The sequence below is a fragment of the Lissotriton vulgaris genome, chromosome 3_1, assembly GCF_964263255.1.
Source record: "Lissotriton vulgaris chromosome 3_1, aLisVul1.2, whole genome shotgun sequence".
Lineage (NCBI taxonomy): Eukaryota > Metazoa > Chordata > Amphibia > Caudata > Salamandridae > Lissotriton > Lissotriton vulgaris.
Genome location: NC_141689.1, coordinates 696,826,001 through 696,847,854, shown reverse-complemented (window position 1 = coordinate 696,847,854; position 21,854 = coordinate 696,826,001). Strand labels below are relative to the sequence as shown.

General features: G+C 47.7%; 1 protein-coding gene across 2 annotated transcripts in view; it reads left to right on the top strand.

Annotated features, from left to right (window-relative positions):
- The window catches only part of FBXL17 (F-box and leucine rich repeat protein 17), a 1,859,129-nt gene that overhangs the window by 121,230 nt on the left and 1,716,045 nt on the right, over positions 1–21,854 (top strand). The gene's annotated exons all lie outside the window — the stretch shown is intronic.

The window sequence follows — 21,854 nt, the reverse complement described above, 5'->3', positions numbered from 1 at the left end:
CACTCTACGCCACTCTACTCTACACCTTTGGACTCTACACTGCACCACTCCACTTCAGTTCAGTCTACTCTGAAACAACCTACTCTACGCCACTGCACTTTGTTCTGCTCCACTCTACTCAACAGAACTACAATCTACGTCACTGCACTTTATGACAATGTGCTGTACACCACTGCATTCTACCCCAATCTACTCTGTACTGCTGTACTTTATGCCATTTCACTCTAGGCCACTCTACTGTACGATATTCCACTGTGACGTTCTACTCTATTAAACTCTGCTCCAATCTATTACACTTTACTCCACTATGCCACTCAACAGTGCTACCTGACTCTACTCCGCCATTCCATTCCACTCAATTCCATGGCACACTACTCCACTCTATATCACTCCACTATGCGTCCACTCAACTCAACAACACTCTACTCCACTCTGTGCCATTCCACTTTCCTTCACTACTCCATTCTGTGCAACTCCACTCTGACAATCTACTGCTCTCTACGCTACTCTAATATTCAATACCCTCCATATGCCTCAGATGCCAGTCAGATGACGGATCCTTTTTACACACGGTCTGGGGCAGCACAGGGTTGCGTCATTTTTGGTCGGGAGTACTGTCCTGCCTGGGGCGGGTACTGGGGTGGGACCTCCCAACTGATCCGCGCCTGACCCTCCTCCACAGTACTGATGACATATGGGGGGGAACATATATAAAAGACACCTACTCTTTCTGGGACTCACACTGGCCAAGCGCAACATAGCCCAACAATGGAAGTCTTCTTCTCCCCCCGGAATGGCGGCCTGGAAATCTGTATTAGATAAATGTATGTCTGCCAAAGTGGCGGTGTTTCAGGCCAGGGGCACGGCAAAATCTGGACTGCATGGGCCAAGTACCGGGACGTTGATCTTTCCATCTTTCCCACGGCCACGAATCAAGATCTCATAGACAGACTCACTATTACATGACTTTCCACTCTAACTCGCGGATTAGCTGGCGCGGAGATGCGATAATATATATTTATGCCTGTTTAGTATTTCAAGCGGGTAGGGTGGTGCAGGGGTGGGGGGATGGCGGGAGGCGGGGTTGTTGGTTTGGATGTTTTATAGATTCTCGAAGGATACCCTCAGCAGCGACTTGTATACCTATGATCATTGCTATGTTTGAATACTGCTTGTTGGGGGCTCACCCCATTGAATGGAAAAATTCAAAAACATTTGTCAAAATAATATTCAAGACTCTACTCAACACCCTCTACGCCACACCACTTTGCTCTACACCACTCCACTACAATCCACACCACTCAACTCTACGCCACTCTACACCACTCCAATCCACTCTATAACACTTCACTCTACCACTTGACGACATCACTGCACCCACTCCTAACCCCACAAACTTTTAGCCATGCTGAGCAGCAGTCACGCTGGTGTACAGTATGGCTAAATCCTATTGGCAAAGCCAATAGCACTGGATAGGCGAGACCTGTTGTCTTAGTGAATACTTCTTGTACCTGTGTTTTTTGTCCTTCATGCTCTCTAGAGAGCCCTCTAGTCCCAGAGGGGTAGATCAGTGCGGTTTCTGGCCATGAAGTGTTTATCACCTATGCTGTCAGTCTTTTATTGCTTACGTCCCTTGCGTGTCTCAGAACTGTGACTGTGTCAAAGTGAGTCTGATGTGTTTGGGCTTACTCTGTTGGCACTTGCGTTTTGTGGTGACAGAGGAATAAAAGCGTACAAAAAAGCATCAAATGGGAAAGATGAACTGTGTGACAGCTATCTTGAAATGCCGACAAATGAATAAATAACATGATTCTTCACCCTACCTGCTGTTATGTCTGTGAACGCTGCAAAATGGGCAGATTAGCAGTTATACGGAATATTTTGGAAAACGAAGAAATAAATCGTGTGATTACGAAATTGGTTTATTAATTAACTATGTAACATCGTCTTAGTGTCTATTATAATTTGCCTTTATGGTAGACTATCCATTTGGAGCACGAATAGAAGTCTGAAAATACGCATTGCGGAACCTAACAGAGCCACTGAAAAGTCTCAGTTGTGCTACCGCGGAACTTTTTTCTAGAAAAAATTAGGATAAAGTAGAGGTGTAGATTTTTTAAATCGATAGAGTACCGCAAAATATAACGGGGGTGACAGAGGACTGTTCTTAAAACAAAGAAGCAATGTAAACCTGTTTGCTAAACCTTGGCGTTTCTGTGCTTTACAATAATGAACGTTACCGTAAGTTTGAACTTAATTGATTCTTGCTGGACGATGTGTAGAGTTGAAGACTGTTTTGGTATTATATCAATGCATGTTCTAAAATTAATCCGGTAGATGGCGCTATAGACCAAAAGAAACCTTGTATCTTGGAACCAACCATTCATGATATATTGAAATCCCTATTACTTTTGCTGTTTTGGCATTGGTTTTAATAATGTGACGTAACCAATTTGTTACATCGAACCAATAATAGAGGAATGACTCGAGAGACTATTTAATTAATTATGCATTTTAAATTCCAGATGTTGATTGGACTGTGGTTTAAGAATAATAATGAATTAAGACTTTGAAGTTAATGTAGTTAAAACGTCTTGAAAGGCCATTCGTCTTTTGTTCGTTTGTGTTATCCCATGAGACCCTGCTGAGGTCTAAGCCAAAGCCTAAAACACAAGGCGGCAGGGAATGTTATTTTTTGGAGAGATGGCTTGATGCACCTGTTGCAAAATGCTACTTTTTCATTTTAAGAGTTGTAAATAAAATCTGAAATTTGTATGGAGCGCTTATGAAACTGGAATATCTTTTGTATTTTTAATGCTGCCAATTCAGCAGTCAAGGGACAAGTTTGCTCCTTGAGTTAAAATCAGTGGTCGAAGTGGGGAAAAAAAGTAGGGGAACAGTGGGCAGAGACTCCGAGGGCGGGAGTAATCCAAGGATTGGATCAGTGGGCAGACAGAGTCAGAGGTGTGGCCAGAATGTGCAAAACATCCTAATTTTTAGTATTTGTTTGTCATTTCATTGACCAGTTATAGCTTTTACAATGCCCCAAATAAGTTTAAAAGTGGAATCACAAGCCAGTTGTCTCCGAGCCATGCAGTTTCTGCCATTAGCACTCCTTCTCCCTTCTTCCACAAGAGCAGTTCAAACATGAATGGCAAATTATCCTAGTTTGCAATGTTTTCTATATAATTATGGCTCCGTCGAATTTTCCACATAATACATCATTCACTGCATAATCTTACAGTTGTACCTAATCATTTTTGTAGCTCAAATGGGTAAAAAGTTACTTTAAAAAACATGACTTGTGTTGCTGCAAAGTGGACGGCCCTTTGCAAAGGATGACTGATCACCTTTCTCACTGCTGCAATTGTATGTTACCCTGGTACTAATGAGGCAGAATCTTTGCAGAGACTGCTAACGTGTAAAATTGTCAAAATAATAAAGTATAAGAAAATATATTGCATTACGTTGCAGCCTTCTTCTTGCTGCATAATTTAGTCAACACTACAGCATAATTTTGTCCCCCATTGCTGCATAAATATAGTGGCCCCAGAGCAGGTAGCACATGCAGAAGTGCTTGTGCATGAAGCAGAAAGACTGAAGTATGCAAACTTAGGTTGGTGTGCGGGCAAATTCTGCATTGCCGATCCCGGGTGAGTTGCAGCTACTACTGCTGATACAAAGCCAATGGAGGTACCAATGAATGAGGCGGACTGGCCTCAACGACAGGTTGCACTGGTGGCTCCGTGTGCAACATTGTTTTTAGCGCCCCTCCAATGACCACCTCCGCCATGGATTCCCTCACTACCACCCTTTAACAGTGCCCTCAAGCCTCCATAACTGCACTCCATCTCAGATGCATTTAATTTGATTTACAGTGCCACTCATACCAGTGTACGGTGTCGGAGCACTTTACATCACACACACTACACAGAGACAATAATTTATACGTGTGTAAATTACTGTAAACGAAATGTTATATAAGACAAAGGACTATAAGGTGTAGAAGTCACATGACAACCATAATAGTAGGCAGAATAGTTTAATAGCTCACTGTTCTATGTTAGGATTTTTTTTTTCAGAACCAATTTTATTGATAATTCGGATATGATTGTAAGATATCCACAATACTTCGAACACCGGAGGGGCTGCGAGCATATAATCAAGAAGCAAAATATTGCAATCAATACAGTAAGCAGGATCAGATATTAACATTAAACGACCCATACCCCCCAACCCCATAACACCACCCCCTCCCGGATCCCACCCTAGCCCTGTTCACGACGGTCACCTGGATCCAAGCTAATCAGTCCATGCAACAATGGTAGTACACTCTCACCCCCACCATGGTTCTCAGGACAAGTGATCTCCGGCTACATCCTGCCGCGGCGGCGGGTCCAGCCACAGCCCCCTGTATTCCGCCCACCTTTTCCAAATTTTATAGTGCTTTCTAGGGCAGCCGCAGGCCTCAAACACTGGACATTCCAGCCCTATATAGTAGTCCAAGCCCCGTTTCCATACCTCTATCGGGGGAGCCCTAGGGTCTTTCCAGGCGCGGGCCACATCCCTCTTGGCCACCGTAAGACCCAGGAGTAACAGGTGTCGTTTGTATATGTTGCCACCCACCCGCTCCAGGACATGCAGGAGGCCCAACTGCGATGTACGTGGGAGCTGCCAACCCAGCACCTCATCCAAACAGTCCCATACATGCCCCCAATACCTCTCCAGCGCCCCACAGGACCACACAGTATGAAGGAACGTACCCACTTCCCTGCCACACCTCAGACAATCGGGGGAGGCAATCAGTCCGGCTCGCCACAGCCTCTCTCTCCTGTACTATGTTAGGATTTTAACTTATAAACTGCACGTAGCAAAAGAATCTCTCTGACAAAAGCAGTAACCACTCACCAAGTTAACATTATGTGCACTTTGTGATCTGCATGGTACGTGTTTTTTTGCAGCAGGCACATAAACCCTCTGCGCTACCTTTCCAGGAGTCAACCCTTCCACTAGACAGAACTCTGATCTCTCATGAATCACCAGAGTTATCATGACATTTTTATTCTTGAGGAAAATTTCTGGAGGCCAGGAAGGAGGCAGCAAGTTTTTTTAAAAACCTTAATATACATGCAAACACTACCTCCGCACCCAAAATAAGTGCCCAGTGCGGTCACACCCTTCGCACCGCTCTATCCTGCTCAAGGTTCCTGGGACCTCAGTGACAGAGTCACAGTGACAGCATCACAGTTGCTCTAGGTTGTGCTGATTTGTAGGCCTGCCCACAAGACTGGAGATGAACTTCAGTATTGATTGTGATGGACAGGCATTCAAGGTTAACCCCCAATTGACACCGCTAGGGTACACCTGCTTGTGTTAGCACAAGGGCTTCTAAGGTCTAGCATGGGAATATGCTCCCTCAGGAGAGTGGTCTGGTTTACTGGTCATGAAGGCGGAACCTGATTCCCCAGTTCCAAATTCGGCAGCTCTGGCCATAGTGCCACATCCTCTCCCCTTCTGAACACAATGCTGCCCCACTGAGAGAAACTTACACTCTGCCTTCAGATACAACCCAATTGTGCCCGGCTATAAACACCTGGATGTGACTCAATTCAAATTATGCACAAGACAAGAGTAATATGCTGCCTAAAAAAAATAGTAACATCATCCCAGAAAAAGCAAACACTCATAGGGAATGCAAGATTAAGTAAAGCATGTGGGGGCAGATCTACAAGGAAGTACCGCAGCGTGGCACCGTAAGCCCTTTGGCTGCGCCACGCTGCGGCACTTCCAAAACATAGGGATGCGTCATATTTACAAGAATATGTCGCATCTCTGTGCTTCCACCTGCATTGGCGCACAAACTGCAGCCATGCACTGGCGCAGGCACCCATGCATCATGGTGCAAGGATGCCTGCGTCGTAGGGAGATTGTTTTTGTGCCGGAAAGGGCACTTTCCTGCACAAAAACAATCCCTATAGGCATTTTCATCTTTCGATGGGTGCTGTAGAATGCATCACACATTGAAAGAGGAAAAACGAGGAGAAATGGAAACATATCTCCTTATTGCGTCTCGCTACACCACCTCCAGGGTGGCCTAGCATTCAGACGCATCTCCAGAATTATGATTTCTCGTAAATCTGGAGATGTCTTGTTCCATGGGTGTTGCGTGGGAACACCCACAGCAACACCCATGGAACGCCCCTTCAGCACAAAGTGCTGCATGTGAAGGAGGTGTATTTATAAGGAGAGGAAAGGTCAGGCAGGGGGGCTTTTCCTCTCCTTTTAAACATGGAGGAGCCCCCTACGCCACCTGTACATCAAGAAAAGTGACGTACTGGTGGCGCAGGGGGCTTGCAAATCTGCCCTGTGAAATGTAAGGAGAATCAACATGGTGACCTTAAAGATTTCTCACTCACTATGTAGAAATCAGTGATTGCTTTTGCCTGAAAAGTTTAGGCCATTACTAAAGGGCCCCGAAAGGACCCGTTTCAATGTCCATTGCTTATATCCTTACAAAACGTAAGCAGTCTGGTTTTAAAAGACCAATCCATAACCACAGCGCTGCAGTAAACATTTTGTTTTCCAATTCATCCATCAACCAGGTATTACAGTACCTCCAGGAATTGTGCTCTTCCCCACACAGGGAAAACTATGCTGTTCAAAGAAAGACAAGAAAAGAAAAGTCGGGCTTCACTGGCAAACTCTTTAAAGGGAGGGTGATGTGTTTGGGTGTGAATAAAATCAATCTGCCCACTTTGCAACCATTCTGACTTGCTTTATTTAGTTATATATTTATTTTTCATATTTTAAACCTTTTATCTCTCTCCGTCCCTAGGCTGGACTTTGGAATAGAAAAATGTCAGAAAAGAGGGCATTAACATCAAAAGTGTTTTCTTTTTGTGATCCATTTCATTGGGGAACGATTAAACGAAAAAAGAGAAGTTGTGAACCGTTTCTTCAAGTCACGGTTTTCATTAAGTGAGGAGGGGCTGCTAGACAGAAAGCAGGGGCGTAACAAACAACCCCGCAGCCCCCTTGGTGCGGGGAGGGCCCCAGTCTTAAGAAAGTGAAGGGGGCCCCAGCTGTGAGAGAGAGGCTTGCTTTGCTCTAAAGCAAGCCTCTCTCTCTCTAAAGCTGCCTTCTCTGAGCTCCTGTGCTGACCAAGAACTGAAGAGAAACATTGTTTCTCTTCAGTCCGAGCCGGAAAAGGGATGGGGGTGGTGGCCCTCAGGCCTGGGTCTGTATGTACCTTATATGACCAGGCACACAGATGCATCTATGAAAACAGACGCTCTCAATATTAACTTGTTATTTATACTGCACTAAAACCGCACTTATGGCACTTCTAAGCGCTGTAAATAAGAGATGTGATTGTTAACTCGAATTCTGTTTTCCCATTTCAGAAAAATTAAAGGCTGAGTCTTCTTGTTGACACTTGAACTCTTTAACCCAGAACTTTTCATTTGTTGGCAGTGAGAATTCAGCTCACTGAGTCATCGTCCCTGCAGCAATACAACCTGTTTGAAAAAAACAAGTATGTGTTGTCGCAAACATCAGTGCATCAGCATCTGATTATCAAAGAGTCAGATTTACATTCATTCACTAGAATTGCTGCAGGAGTTCTGAAACGTGCAGACAGAATGTGTGTATGTATGTGCCTGTGCGATGTGTATCTATAGCATAAACCTAGCCAAAGGCAGCACATCGCTGTACAGGGACAAAGGTGATGGTCGACCAGTTAATGTGGGTGGTATGTGGGCCCCACCCGACCTGAACTCCGGAGAATGCCTACATCGCTGCTGCATACTTCCGCTGGGGGTTTGTTGCAATCCCAAAATAAAACGGATCGCATTAATACTAATTCCATGTAAAATCCCACTGTAATAACTTTATTTTGTCCTTGCATTTTTAAGGTGCAGTATAAAGTTGCAGTCATTTCGGGTGGAACCTGGAGCAGTTTATTTATTTAGATTCTCTAGCTTTATAATGCCTTCAAGTCACAGAATGTTTAATATCGTCCTAGCCTTAGGAGCTAGAGATGGCAGGGTGCTAAAAGTAAACAAAAGGGAAGAAAGAAATGTGAGAAGTAAAGAGCCATGCCAACCTTAGACTGCCAGCGATATCACCCTTGGCATGTTTCCCCCTTGGCATCAATGGGCCATAGGGAGTGCATATGGACGAATGATGATACATTGAAGTCCATGGACTGCCCCTTCGTCACTTCTTGGTGTATCCTTGGAGCATGCATTCTGGTGATTCGTGAGCAGCACATGTTCTACGCTGCGTCACTTCTAACTCTAGACCTTGTGGCTTCTGTTGCGCATCAGTGAATGCTATAGAACACTTATCCAGGCTGCATATAACCTTGGCATGTTTTCCCAGTGGCATCAATGGACCATAGGGAGGGCATATCCGGATGAATGATGATACGGGAGAAGTCCATGGACTGCCCCTTTGTCACTTCTAGGTGTATCCTTGGAGCAACCATCCTGGTGACGGTGAGCAGCACATGTCCTGTGGTGCATCACTCCTCACTCCAGCCAGGCCTCACCTACGGGCTACCGATCCTCACCAGTAAGCACTAGACACAGTGGTGTTCCTCTGTTGCGCACGAGTATACGTTATAGTAATCCAAGCTCCATATAACCATGGTATGCCAAAGTATGTTCTTCAGTATATTCTAATGGCCGTTACCAGGCAAAGTAAGTTGGGACCAAATATACTATTTACTGGTTGCAAAATATTATTTTTGCAACTAGTAAAGAATTTTAAGAACTGACCTTTGTACTAATTGGCCGGTTCTTTAAATTTCAATCACAGTCTGTTGTAATTTGACCTACCTCATAAATATCAAAGCCGCATCAGAAAGGGGTTAACAAGGGCCAGGCCTGGTTGGAGAACCAGGCAGAGCTGCACGTCTTGGACAAGGCCAGGGAAAGGGTAAAGTTTCCATCTTTCTTAACTGAAGAGATGCATTTTATGCAGCAGCATCCATCTTCTATCTGGCTCTCTGGAACCCATCTCTCTAGTGTCTAGGAGCTTTCCAAGAAGATACCCAGCAGATCACACTAACTATGCAAATCTATAAAGGGAAATGGATGTGTTCTCACACATAAGATCTTAGCTTTATATACTTGCACTCCCCGTGCAGACGCATAGCTGAGCTGTTAATGTATGATACATTTGTTTTTGAGTTTCCTTTAGCTACTATTTTCTTGGGAATAGGTTTGTTAAGGAAGGGTGATGTAATGGTTTGATAACTTAGATACGATATGGGTAGGGGCTTACAGACTTCAAGCATCCACATCTCCTGTTTTGGAAAGGGGCACGTCTGAATTTTCAGGAGAGCTGAACTATTCCAAAGACAGAGTACCACTTACCAGAAGTACAGGGTCTCCTAGATTGCATGCAATCACTGTCACAGTCTTTGAGACCTTTGACACAAGGGCCTTGCATGGTCTCCAGCTATGTTCATACAGAGCTCAGTGGCAATCAAGAAGTCCAGGTTCACACCAGAACATGGGCTTCTATTGGAATTCTCAAGGACATATTATCAAGCACATTATAGCCGCTTTAGGGCCAGATAATATGCCCCTTAGTCATTTTGTTGTAAAGCGCAAGCACACAGCCGGTCGGCTTTTAGGCATTTAGGCTCTCTCAATACAAAGAAGGGTGTTTGATGTATTTCTTCACTAGCTCTGATATATTGTGCCGTTTTGAATATATTACTAATGAATTTTGTAACTGCACTAGATTGTAGGACTCTGTTTAGGGAAATGAATAACAACTCCAAAAATGCAACATGCTATTGGCTCGAAGGTCAGGACTGTCTGGAGTTTGTCAAATCTGGCATCATTTTTAAAAAAAAGTTTTTATAATTGGAAAGGTTGACTCTGTTCTCAAGATCAATCAGATAGATATAACTTCGTCAGTTACGGTCGCTCCCTCCTGCCCCCGCTCTCTCCTGCCTCAAGCTGGGTATCGTTGCGCAGCCCTGCTGCTGATCATAGAGATCGTCCTTTGCTGCACTAATTGTTTATTTTACACATTGTATTGGCCTGCCTGAGATCGTGTGCCCGTGTTTGCTGTCCTGTGCTGCATTATTTATTTATTTTCACGCTGTATTTGCCTGCCTGAGATCGTGTGCCCGTGTTTCCTGTCCTGTGCAGCATTATTTATTTATTTTCACGCTGTATTTGCCTGAGATCGTGTGCCCGTGTTTGCTGTCCTGTGCTGCATTATTTAATTATTTTCACGCTGTATTTGCCTGCCTGAGATCGTGTGCCCGTGTTTGCTGTCCTGTGCTGCATTATTTATTTATTTTCACGTTGTATTGACCTGCCCGAGATCGTGTGTGTTAGGACCTGGGTTAGTCCTATGTCAGTGTCCATGGACCACCATCACATGATGTGGGCAGTTCTTACAAAAGGTTTGTCCTACCTTTCTGTCATCGCTTGATATTGCCTTTGTTGGAACTCCCGGTATCTTGCTCCCTTGTTGCTGAGCTGTTGCATTGGATTCCTGCTTCCCTGTGCTTATTTTTTGCCCCCTTTTCTCTCCGTTTTTTGTCTCTCACGGGATCGTGTGAGTACCTTTGTGTCCTTGTCTTCCCTGTTTTCCCCCTTGTAGATAGATAGTTAGTGTTTTCCTTATTTTGTTCCCTGGCTTGGTTTTTCCCGTTTTCCTATTCTCCGTTTTTTGGGTTTCCCCGGCGTGTGTTTAATTGTGTATGTGAGCGGGGGCCCCCGCTCACAATCTACGGCCGTTTAACATCTTGTGCCTGATGGTTGAAACTTAGCGTTTCCGTGTTTCTAAAAGTGATTCACGGGCTGCCTTTCTGCCTCGTTATGTGCGGATGTGACGTTTGAGGTCACTCCGCTACCGGCCTGAGAAGCACAAACACCGCGGGACGCTCAAAGGAGACTCGAGTGCCCCTTAAACCTGTTATTGTCATCATTGCCAGCCCAGTTTTAGGCATTTCGAGAAGGGTTTTTTTCCCGTTGTGGCTGAGTGCTACATAACTCTGCCCTGGGGTTTTTTTCCTTCTCACGTGTGCCTCGTTATTTTTTGGAACTTACAAATAGGCACCCAAGGACACTGTGATAAAAGTGTTTATGAGCCCCTGACTGGATATATTTACGTTGAAGGTTCCAGTCCTTTCACGAAGCCAAGCCTGCACATATAATTGGTAAGGAGAGGGTGCATGTCGGGGTGGGACATGGTCACTGGCATTGAGACGTCATAGAGCCTGTATATGAGGAGGTGTTGTTTCTTTCCTTGTTGTCCCTAGGTGCGGAAGCGTGAAGGAGGGAGCTGTGTCCTGTAGTTCCACAGGGTGGGAGACTTGGTGTCTCGTCATTTTACCACCCTCTTTTCGGGTTCATTTGAGTGCTCACAGTGTGTTTATCCTGTGGGTCTCGGGTGAGCAAGGGAAGGGGATTGGTGCATGCTACGCTCCCGCGGCGCTCGGGCTGAGCGGGGTCTGACAGAATATCAAGCCCACGTATTTAGCGCCGCCTGAGCTAGCATGGACGAGGACGGGAATGGATTAGGGGATGGTACAGGTCCTTCTATGCAGGATATTATGGGGGCATTACAGACATTGCAGTCCCAGGTTCAGGAGCTACAGCAGGAGAATGCTGGGTTAAAACAGGAGTTGGTGGCTGTTAGGGCCCGGGAACAGTTACAACACAGAGGAACCGTTCCCGTTATTCACCCTGCAACCTTCCAGTATAGTGGGGGTACGGGACAGAGTGCGGTGAGCGGTAGCAACCCTATAAATGTGACAGTGTCAACTCCAGTCGCAGTGCCCTTAGCCCCCCCTGAGAGATTCACTGGGGATAGCGAGAAATTTGGGATGTTCATGACCCAGTGTCAGCTACACTTTATGTGTAGACCAAATGCTTTTCCTGATGATTCTGCTAAGGTTGCTTTTACGATCTCTTACCTGGCTGGTAACGCGGCTCAGTGGGCTATTCCGCTTGTGGATAGCGACGATCGCGTGTTATATAATTACAACGCATTCAAAGAATTGATGCGGGGATTGTTTGCCAAGCATGCGTTCATGCAGGCTAGTGATGCGGAGTTAATGAAGCTGCGGCAGGGCAGACAGGATTTGTTGACATACATCGCCTCTTTCAACAGGTTGATCTCTGAGACTCATTGGCCCACTGAAAAGAGGACATCTATATTCTACCAGGGCCTTTGTGAAGAGCTGAAAGATATCGTGTCACAGGTGGTGGATCCGCCTGAAGATTGTGCGGCATTCATAGACCTTGTGGTGAAATTGAACCACAGGGTGTCTGAGAGGCGAGGTGAACGTAGTCGGTTTCAGGCAACTAGAAGTAGTCTTGTAAGGGCTGAAACAAGGGTCGTGGGGGAGAACAAGGCGATGCCTGAACCCATGGAAGTAGGTGGAGTGAGAGGGCCTTTGGCTCCCGAGGAGAAAAAGAGAAGGAGAGAGAACAACCTATGTCTGTACTGTGGTCAAGGAGGGCATTTCGCTCGAGAATGTCCGGTGAAGCCTTCTGGTGCGGGAAGTAGCCAAAAGGTAGCATGTGTGCAGGTAGATCACCGGCCAGTAGGTGAACAGAGCAGTCAGTATGAGGTGGTAGGAGCTGTAGACCAGGCTCCAAGACATTTCGTCATCAATGCCCAGTTATTACTCTCTGTACAGGGTCGTGTTTCCGTTTCAGTGTTGTTAGATTCTGGCGCTACCGGAAACTTCATGGACATTACTTTGGCAGGGCGGCTGGGAGTCCCGTGCCAGTTGAAAGACCAACCTGAGCCAGTGAGGGCGATTGACGGAACTGAGTTGACGTCAGGGTGTATCACCCGCCAGACTACACCTTTGTGTCTCCTATGTGAGAACGGGCATTCCGAAGAGGTGGTATTCGATTTAATCGATGCCCCTTCCTTTGGTTTAGTGTTGGGGGTCCCTTGGCTGCAGAAGCACAATCCCAGGATTGACTGGGTTCAGAGGAAGGTGACGCTGGATTCAGCACATTGCTTAAGACATTGCTATGCCATTGCAGGTGCACAGAAAGATTCATTGGTTTGCGCAGTGACGGATGGGGGTACTGTTCCCCCACAGTATATAGCATTCAAAGACGTGTTTGATAAGATACAAGCTCAAGATCTACCCCCTAACAGGGCTTATGATTGCAAGATCGACCTGGTACCCGGGGTCACCCTGCCTTGTAGCCGGGTGTATGCATTGTCAGAGCCCGAGGAAGAGCATTTGAAGGAATACATCAATGAGATGTTGCGGATGGGGTTCATTCGTCCTTCTTCCTCTCCTGTATCATCAGCTATATTTTTCATCCCTAAGAAGGAGGGGTCTTTGAGGGCCTGTGTGGATTACAGGATATTGAATGCAGCCACTGTGAAGAACAGATACCCTCTTCCACTTATCTCCGTGTTGTTAGACCAGCTTCGAAAGGCTACCGTGTACACCAAATTGGATTTACGGGGAGCCTACCACTTGATAAGAGTGAGACCCGGAGATGAGTGGAAGACGGCTTTTAAAACCAAGTACGGTCTATTCGAATATACCGTGATGCCTTTCGGCTTATGTAATGCGCCGGCGGCGTTTCAATTCTTCATAAATGAGGTTCTTGGTAGATACCTGGATCGCACAGTGATCGTCTATTTGGATGATATCCTTGTGTTCTCAGAGGAAAGGGCCGAGCATACAGAACATGTACGCCAAGTGTTACAGACGCTTCGGGAACACCACTTATATGCGAAGCTAGAGAAATGCCGGTTTGATACCCATGAAGTAGAGTTCCTTGGGTTTATCATATCAAAGGAGGGGATCCGAATGGACCCAAAGAAGATACAGGCCATTATGACCTGGCCTGTGCCCACGTCGGTGAAACAGATCCAGGTACTCCTGGGTTTCGCCAACTTTTATCGGCGATTTATTTCGCACTTCTCTGACGTGGTGTCACCAATGACTCGTTTGTTGAGGAAGGGGGTCCCCTTTGAGTGGACTAGTGAGGCTCAGAGGTCTTTTCGGTCTTTGTTGGAGCATTTCACCTCGGCACCGGTATTGGTGCATCCTGATCCTGCCCTGCCATTTTATGTTGAGACCGATGCTTCAATGTGTGCAGTGGGTGGGGTGTTATCCCAGCGTGATGACACCACTGGTCATATGCATCCCATCGCATTTTATTCTAAGACTCTGTTGCCCGCCGAACAGAACTATACGGTGGCTGAACGGGAACTGTTGGCGGTGAAGTTGGCATTTGAGGAGTGGCGACACTATTTGTGGGGTGCTCGACATGTTATCACTATATATACTGATCATAAGAACCTTGAATATTTCCGTTCCGCCAGGGCATTAACACCTCGCCAGATGCGGTGGGTGTTATTCTTTAACGAATCCGATTTCATCATTACCTACAGGCCGGCGGCCCAGCAGGTTAAGTCGGATGCTCTATCCCGGATTCATGGTGACCCTAAAGGTGACAGTTGTGCGAAAGAGGACAGGGCCATGATTGAGAGTGAACGCATAGTGGGGGTTATGAGTATGGGTGATTTCCCTGTGCTGGTGAAAGAGCGGTTGAAGCAGTTGGATTTGACACCTTGGTTATCCGTGCCCCAGGTTACTATGAAAGAAGGGTTGTTGTATCATGGTGATAGGATGGTCATACCTCCTTCTTTGCGGAACGAGGTTCTGGAATGGTGCCATTCATCCGCGTTGGTAGCCCACCCTGGTATAAAGAAGACGAAAGACATGTGTATGCGGTGGTTTTGGTGGGACTCCATGATAAGTGATATTCAGGGATATGTGAAGGCTTGCCCTGTGTGTGCCATCAACAAGCCTTTGCATAGTAAACCGTCAGGACTTTTGTGTCCTTTGGAAGTACCTCCTTCTCCTTGGCATACCATAAGCATGGATTTCGTGACCGATTTACCTTTGTCCTCTGGATATACCACCATAATGGTGGTGGTGGATTTATTCACCAAAATGGCCCACTTCATTCCGCTTTGTAAGATACCAACGGCGAAGGAGATGGCTGTGGTTTTCATGTCTTCGGTGGTGCGTTTACATGGGCTGCCTGAGGTTATCATTTCTGATCGGGGTGCGCAGTTCGTGTCCCATTTTTGGACTGAGTTGTGTCTGGTAATGAAGACGGAGATACGTTTGTCTTCGGCATACCATCCTCAGTCTGATGGTCAGACTGAGCGCACTAATCAGACGATGGAACAATACCTGAGATGCCTGATATCGTCTTTGTCGTGTGCATGGGCAGTAGCCCTCCCCATCGCGGAGTTTGCATATAATAACAGCCTACACTCCGCTTTGGGCATGACTCCATTCTATTGTTCGCTCGGATACCACCCTAGGGCGATCGCTATTCAGCCCACTGGACGCGTGCCAGCCATTGACGAGGTCTGTAGGCAACTGAGTGACATTTGGGGCTTGGCCCGGAAGAACATGGTTGAAGCTAAGGCTGCTATGAAGGCTCAGGCGGATAAACATCGGGCCCCAGCGCCTACTTACAAGGTGGGCGATCTAGTGTGGTTGGCATCCCGCAATTTGAGGTTACAGGGGTCACGTAAACTACAGCCTCGGTATGTGGGTCCCTTTCCTATAGTCCGGGTTGTTAATCCGGTGGCAATGAAACTTGAGTTGCCACAGGACTATGGGGTGCACCCAGTGTTCCATACCTCATTGTTGAAACCTTATGTGCCCTCGGAACAGGTGTTGCCCCCACCCCCTCCCTTGATAATCGATGGTCAGGAGGAATTCGAGGTGAATGCTGTCCTCGACTCCAAACGGATCAGGGGCCGTCTTTTCTATTTGATCGATTGGAAAGGGTATACACAGGAAGATCGGACTTGGGAGCCGGCTGGTGGAGTTCATGCCATGCGGCTGGTCCGGTTGTTCCATAGGCAGCATCCCCTGAAACCCCGTCCTGTGGGGAGGGTCTTAGGGGGGGGGTACTGTTAGGACCTGGGTTAGTCCTATGTCAGTGTCCATGGACCACCATCACATGATGTGGGCAGTTCTTACAAAAGGTTTGTCCTACCTTTCTGTCATCGCTTGATATTGCCTTTGTTGGAACTCCCGGTATCTTGCTCCCTTGTTGCTGAGCTGTTGCATTGGATTCCTGCTTCCCTGTGCTTATTTTTTGCCCCCTTTTCTCTCCGTTTTTTGTCTCTCACGGGATCGTGTGAGTACCTTTGTGTCCTTGTCTTCCCTGTTTTCCCCCTTGTAGATAGATAGTTAGTGTTTTCCTTATTTTGTTCCCTGGCTTGGTTTTTCCCGTTTTCCTATTCTCCGTTTTTTGGGTTTCCCCGGCGTGTGTTTAATTGTGTATGTGAGCGGGGGCCCCCGCTCACAATCTACGGCCGTTTAACATCTTGTGCCTGATGGTTGAAACTTAGCGTTTCCGTGTTTCTAAAAGTGATTCACGGGCTGCCTTTCTGCCTCGTTATGTGCGGATGTGACGTTTGAGGTCACTCCGCTACCGGCCTGAGAAGCACAAACACCGCGGGACGCTCAAAGGAGACTCGAGTGCCCCTTAAACCTGTTATTGTCATCATTGCCAGCCCAGTTTTAGGCATTTCGAGAAGGGTTTTTTTCCCGTTGTGGCTGAGTGCTACATAACTCTGCCCTGGGGTTTTTTTCCTTCTCACGTGTGCCTCGTTATTTTTTGGAACTTACAAATAGGCACCCAAGGACACTGTGATAAAAGTGTTTATGAGCCCCTGACTGGATATATTTACGTTGAAGGTTCCAGTCCTTTCACGAAGCCAAGCCTGCACATATAATTGGTAAGGAGAGGGTGCATGTCGGGGTGGGACATGGTCACTGGCATTGAGACGTCATAGAGCCTGTATATGAGGAGGTGTTGTTTCTTTCCTTGTTGTCCCTAGGTGCGGAAGCGTGAAGGAGGGAGCTGTGTCCTGTAGTTCCACAGGGTGGGAGACTTGGTGTCTCGTCATTTTACCACCCTCTTTTCGGGTTCATTTGAGTGCTCACAGTGTGTTTATCCTGTGGGTCTCGGGTGAGCAAGGGAAGGGGATTGGTGCATGCTACGCTCCCGCGGCGCTCGGGCTGAGCGGGGTCTGACAGTGTGCCCGTGTTGCTGTCCTTTGCTGCATTATTTGTTTATTTGTGCTCCTGCATTAGCTGCTCCCTGCTTTGGCATTGTGCCTGCTTTGGCATTGTGTGGCCGCCCGCGTAGTTATTTGATCGGTTTCACCCGACCCGGTCGGCGCTTCCGCCCCAGCCGCCATTGCTGTTGTTGTTGTTGTTGGCCAGAGCCCGCCCCCTCCACCACGCACCCGCCTCCCAGCTGCTCCTCCCTCGCCCCTCCCCCTCCCACTTATGACAGTTGCTCTTGCGCGCAGCGTTCACGCGCAGCGATCGCGCCCCAGTCGCGCCGAAGGTGCGCCAAAGGTAAGCCCGTCTACGCCCGTCCGCGCCTGGACCGCGCCCAGAGCCAGACCCCCTGGTTCCCGTATTACCCAGCCCACTCGCATCACTTACGATGCCGCCTCCCTCTTAGCCCTTAACTCCGGCCGCTCCCCCAACTGCGTCCAAGCCGCTCCTGGACACACCCATGGTCCCTTCTCATGCAACTCCTGCAAGTTCGACGGCACCAATACCAACTCCTCATCCACCAACGCGACACAGAGACCCGACACCAACCACCTAAAATGCATCCTGCTCAACACCCGCTCAATCCACAGACATGCCATCGACCTTTGGAATCTACTAGACACCATCTCACCAGACGTCGCCTTCCTAACAGAAACATGGATGAACGCCTCATCAGCCCCAGACATCACCATTGCCATCCCAGAAGGATACAAGATCATCCGCAAGGACCGCGTCAAGCATACAGAAGGAGGCATCGCCATCGTCCACAAGAATTCCATTCACATCTCAACCAGCTCAGATGACAACCTTGCCAGCGCCGAGCACCTTCACTTCCAGATCCACACCGACCCCAAAACAACACTCAGAGGCACCCTTCTCTACCGGCCCCCGGGCACAATTCAATGACGATATCGCTGACTTCATCACCCCACACGCCCTCCCCTCCGAGGACTACATCCTATTGAGAGACCTCAATTTTCACCTGGAAAAGAGCAATGACAAAAGCGCCACCACCCTTCTGGGCAACCTCGCAAACCTCGGACTTAAACAACTTGTCACTTCCCCCACTCACATCGCAGGTCACACACTCGACCCTATCTTCACCTCCAGCAAATACGTCTCCTTCAGCCACACCACAGCTCTTCGTTGAACGGACCACAGCTGCGTTCACTTTTTCTACAATAAGCCCACAATCCACTACCACCCTCAACCCACCCTGCGTAGAAATTGGAACAAACTCTCCATCGACCAGATCTCTTCATCGCTCCTCCAAATCCCTCCTGTCCACTCCTCAAACCCCGACCAAGCAGCCATTAACTTCACCCAATGGCTATCCAAAAGCGCCGACACCCTAGCACCGTTGAAAAAACATCAAAACAAACTAAGCAGCAAGAAGGCCTCCTGGTTCAACGATGATCTTAAGAAATCCAAGAAACTCTGCCGCTCCCTCGAGAAAGCATGGAAAAAAGACCCAAACTCCAACACCAGAGTCGCCTTCAAAAACGCCACCCGCATACACCACCAACTAATCCGGTCCGCCAAGAAAGCCGCCTTCAAAGACCGACTAGATAACAACGCCCACAATAGCAAGGAGTTATTCAACATCGTCAAAGAATTTACCAACCCATCAGCAAACTCCAACGACATCACCCCCTCTCAAGCCCTCTGCGACTCCCTAGCCTCGTTCTTCCACAACAAAATTGCAGACATCCACAACAGCTTCGACAACCGACCCGAAGACCTACCCACCCAACCATCTGCAGGACCTTCTCCCCCCTTGAACATCCTTAACAACTGGAACCCAATCTCCACTGAGGACACCATCCGCCTGATGAACTCCATCCACTCAGGATCCCCAACTGACCCATGCCCTCACCACATCTTCAACAAAGCAGACTCCATCATAGCACCACGCCTCCGAGACGTCATCAACTGCTCCCTCAACTCCGCCACCTTCCCGGAAAGCTGGAAACACGCAGAACTCAGCGCCCTTCTGAAAAAACCCACAGCTGACCCCACCGAACTCAAAAACTCCCGCCCCATCTCGCTCCTTCCTTTCCTGGCCAAAGTCATCGAGAAAGCTGTCAACAACCAGCTTGCCGCCTTTCTCGAAAGCAACAAATCCCTCGACCCCTCACAGTCCGGATTCAGAGCCAAACACAGTACTGAGACCGCACACATCGCAGCAACAGACGACATTCGAACCCTACTGGACAATGGAGAAACAGTCGCCCTCATCCTCCTTGACCTCTCCGCAGCCTTCGACACAGTCTGCCATAACACCCTATTACATCGCCTCAGCAACATCGGAATCCAAGGAAAAGCACTGGAATGGATCACCTCGTTCCTCACCGGAAGAACTCAGAGAGTCCGGCTCCCTCCATTCAAATCAGAGGCTTCTGAAGTCATCTGCGGCGTGCCGCAAGGATCGTCACTCAGCCCCACCCTCTTCAACGTATACATGAGCCCCCTCGCAGCCATCGTTCGCCAACACAATCTCAACATCATCTCCTACGCTGACGACACCCAACTGATCCTCTCACTCACCAAGAACCCCAACACCGCCAAAAACAACTTACACGAAGGAATGAAAGAAGTAGCCGAGTGGATGAAGCACAGCCGTCTGAAACTGAATTCAGACAAAACAGAATTCCTTATCTTAGGTACCTCTCCCTCCGCCTGGGACGACTCTTGGTGGCCAGAGGCCCTTGGAAAAGCACCCATCCCGACGGACCACGCACGGAACCTTGGCGTCATCCTGGACTCCTCACACTCGATGACCAGACAAGTCAACGCTGTCTCATCATCCTGCTTCAACATTCTTCGCATGCTCAAAAAAACTTTTCGCTGGATCCCCACCGAAACTAGAAAAACGGTCACTCACGCACTTGTCACGAGTCGCCTGGACTACGGAAACACCCTTTACGCCGGTTCCACCGCAAAACTCCAGAAAAAACGTATCCAGAACGCCTCAGCCAGGCTCATACTTGATATCCCGCGTAAAGAACACATCTCTGGTCATCTGAAAAACCTCCACTGGCTTCCCGTAAATAAGAGAATTACCTTCCGCCTATTAACCCACGCACACAAAGCACTTTACGAAATTGGACCCGAATGCCTCAACACAAGACTGTCCTTCTACACCCCCTCCCGTCAACTACGATCCTCCAACCAAGCCCTGGCCACTGTTCCCCGCATCAACAAAGCCACCATGGGAGGTAGATCCTTCTCCTACCTGGCAGCCAAAACCTGGAACTCTCTTCCCACTCACCTTCGGCTTACTCCGAACCACCTAGCATTCAGAAAGCAACTTAAAACTTGGATATTCGACAAGTAATTCTCCCCCTTCCTCAAGCGCCTTGAGACCCTATGGGTATGTAGCGCGCTATATAAATTTCTGACTTGACTTGAATCTCCTCTTCATCAGACCCATAGGCTGGTATTAATGTATAGTAAGTTTACCAGATAGGCCATGTCACCAGGGGCACCCTATTCAGGGCTATCTATTCCTTTTACAAAGCATTGTAATTTGGAATGTATCTATCTGGGCAGGATAGAGAAATAAGGCTTTACATTTTAAGGATTGTATATTGTATTAATCTTTGCAATCAAGACAACAGAGAAAAGTTTTTCAGAGCGTAAATTGCCAGGATGAATATATTTATTTCACAAAACAAAAAACGGCTGACACAAAAAGTTTCTGAAAGTAAACAGTTCTTATCGGCATCCTGTTTGCCTTCTGCTCTTTATTTTGATCTACCTGCCATGGGTCGCAAGGGGAGTGCCATGGGTCGCAAAGGGAGTGCCATTGGCAGCAAGGTGTCGCAGGTACGATCCCTGGCGACTTCTAAATGATAGTCCATGGATGCATCCTTCCTCTTGGTACTTTTCATTGGCTCCTGCATCTGCTGCAGTGCCTCACTAGGAGCCCCTGCCTCACAGCTAGCACTGACCACTAGAGAAGAGCACAAGCCACCAACCTCTGAAGGGCCTAGGATGACTAGGTGTACTGGATTCACCAGGCCAGTCCAGGTTTTTCACCAGCTGTCCCATTAGATTTCAACAAATTTAGCACATGTGCAGATTTTCAGATTGGGTCAACTAAAGACATGGGGAGGCACGTTTTTATGTGTTTCATGGGCAGTATGGTGGGTTGCTGGCTTAAGAGCTCTTAACTGGCACAGAGAATGGTGGGTCCCCTCCATGTACTTTGCAGGGGGGCCCCCTCAAGTTTCGTTACGCCACTGACAGAAAGAGAGGTATTAAGAGGAAGAGGGGGGAGTGAGAGGGCAGCTGCCAGTGGCAGAGCAGAAGAGGACATTGCCTGTGTTTTCTCTGGAAAGGAAGGAAGAGACAGTCCTTTTCCTTCTCTTCCCACCCCACCCGTCCCCGAACGGCCACGAAAGCCGGGCCTTACCTGAAGGCCATGGCTATTTCTGCCGTCCTGGGACACAGTTTTGAAAAGTAAAAGCAGGGGAACGAAATCTTTTGAATAAAAAAAGTAGGGGCACGCCGTGCCCTGCCGATTCCGCCCACTTCGACCACTGGTTAAAATAGTGCCTGCAGTTTTCGACGTCGTCACCGCGGCGTATCCTACGTTCTAAATTGCAGGCACGGAGGGGTGGCTGGTTTAAAGCCAGAGCCAACCCAAGGAAAGCCTTAAGTGTATCTTATCACTCTCCCCATCCCCGTGAGTCTACAATACTCGTATATTATTCGAAAGTATCTCCTCATA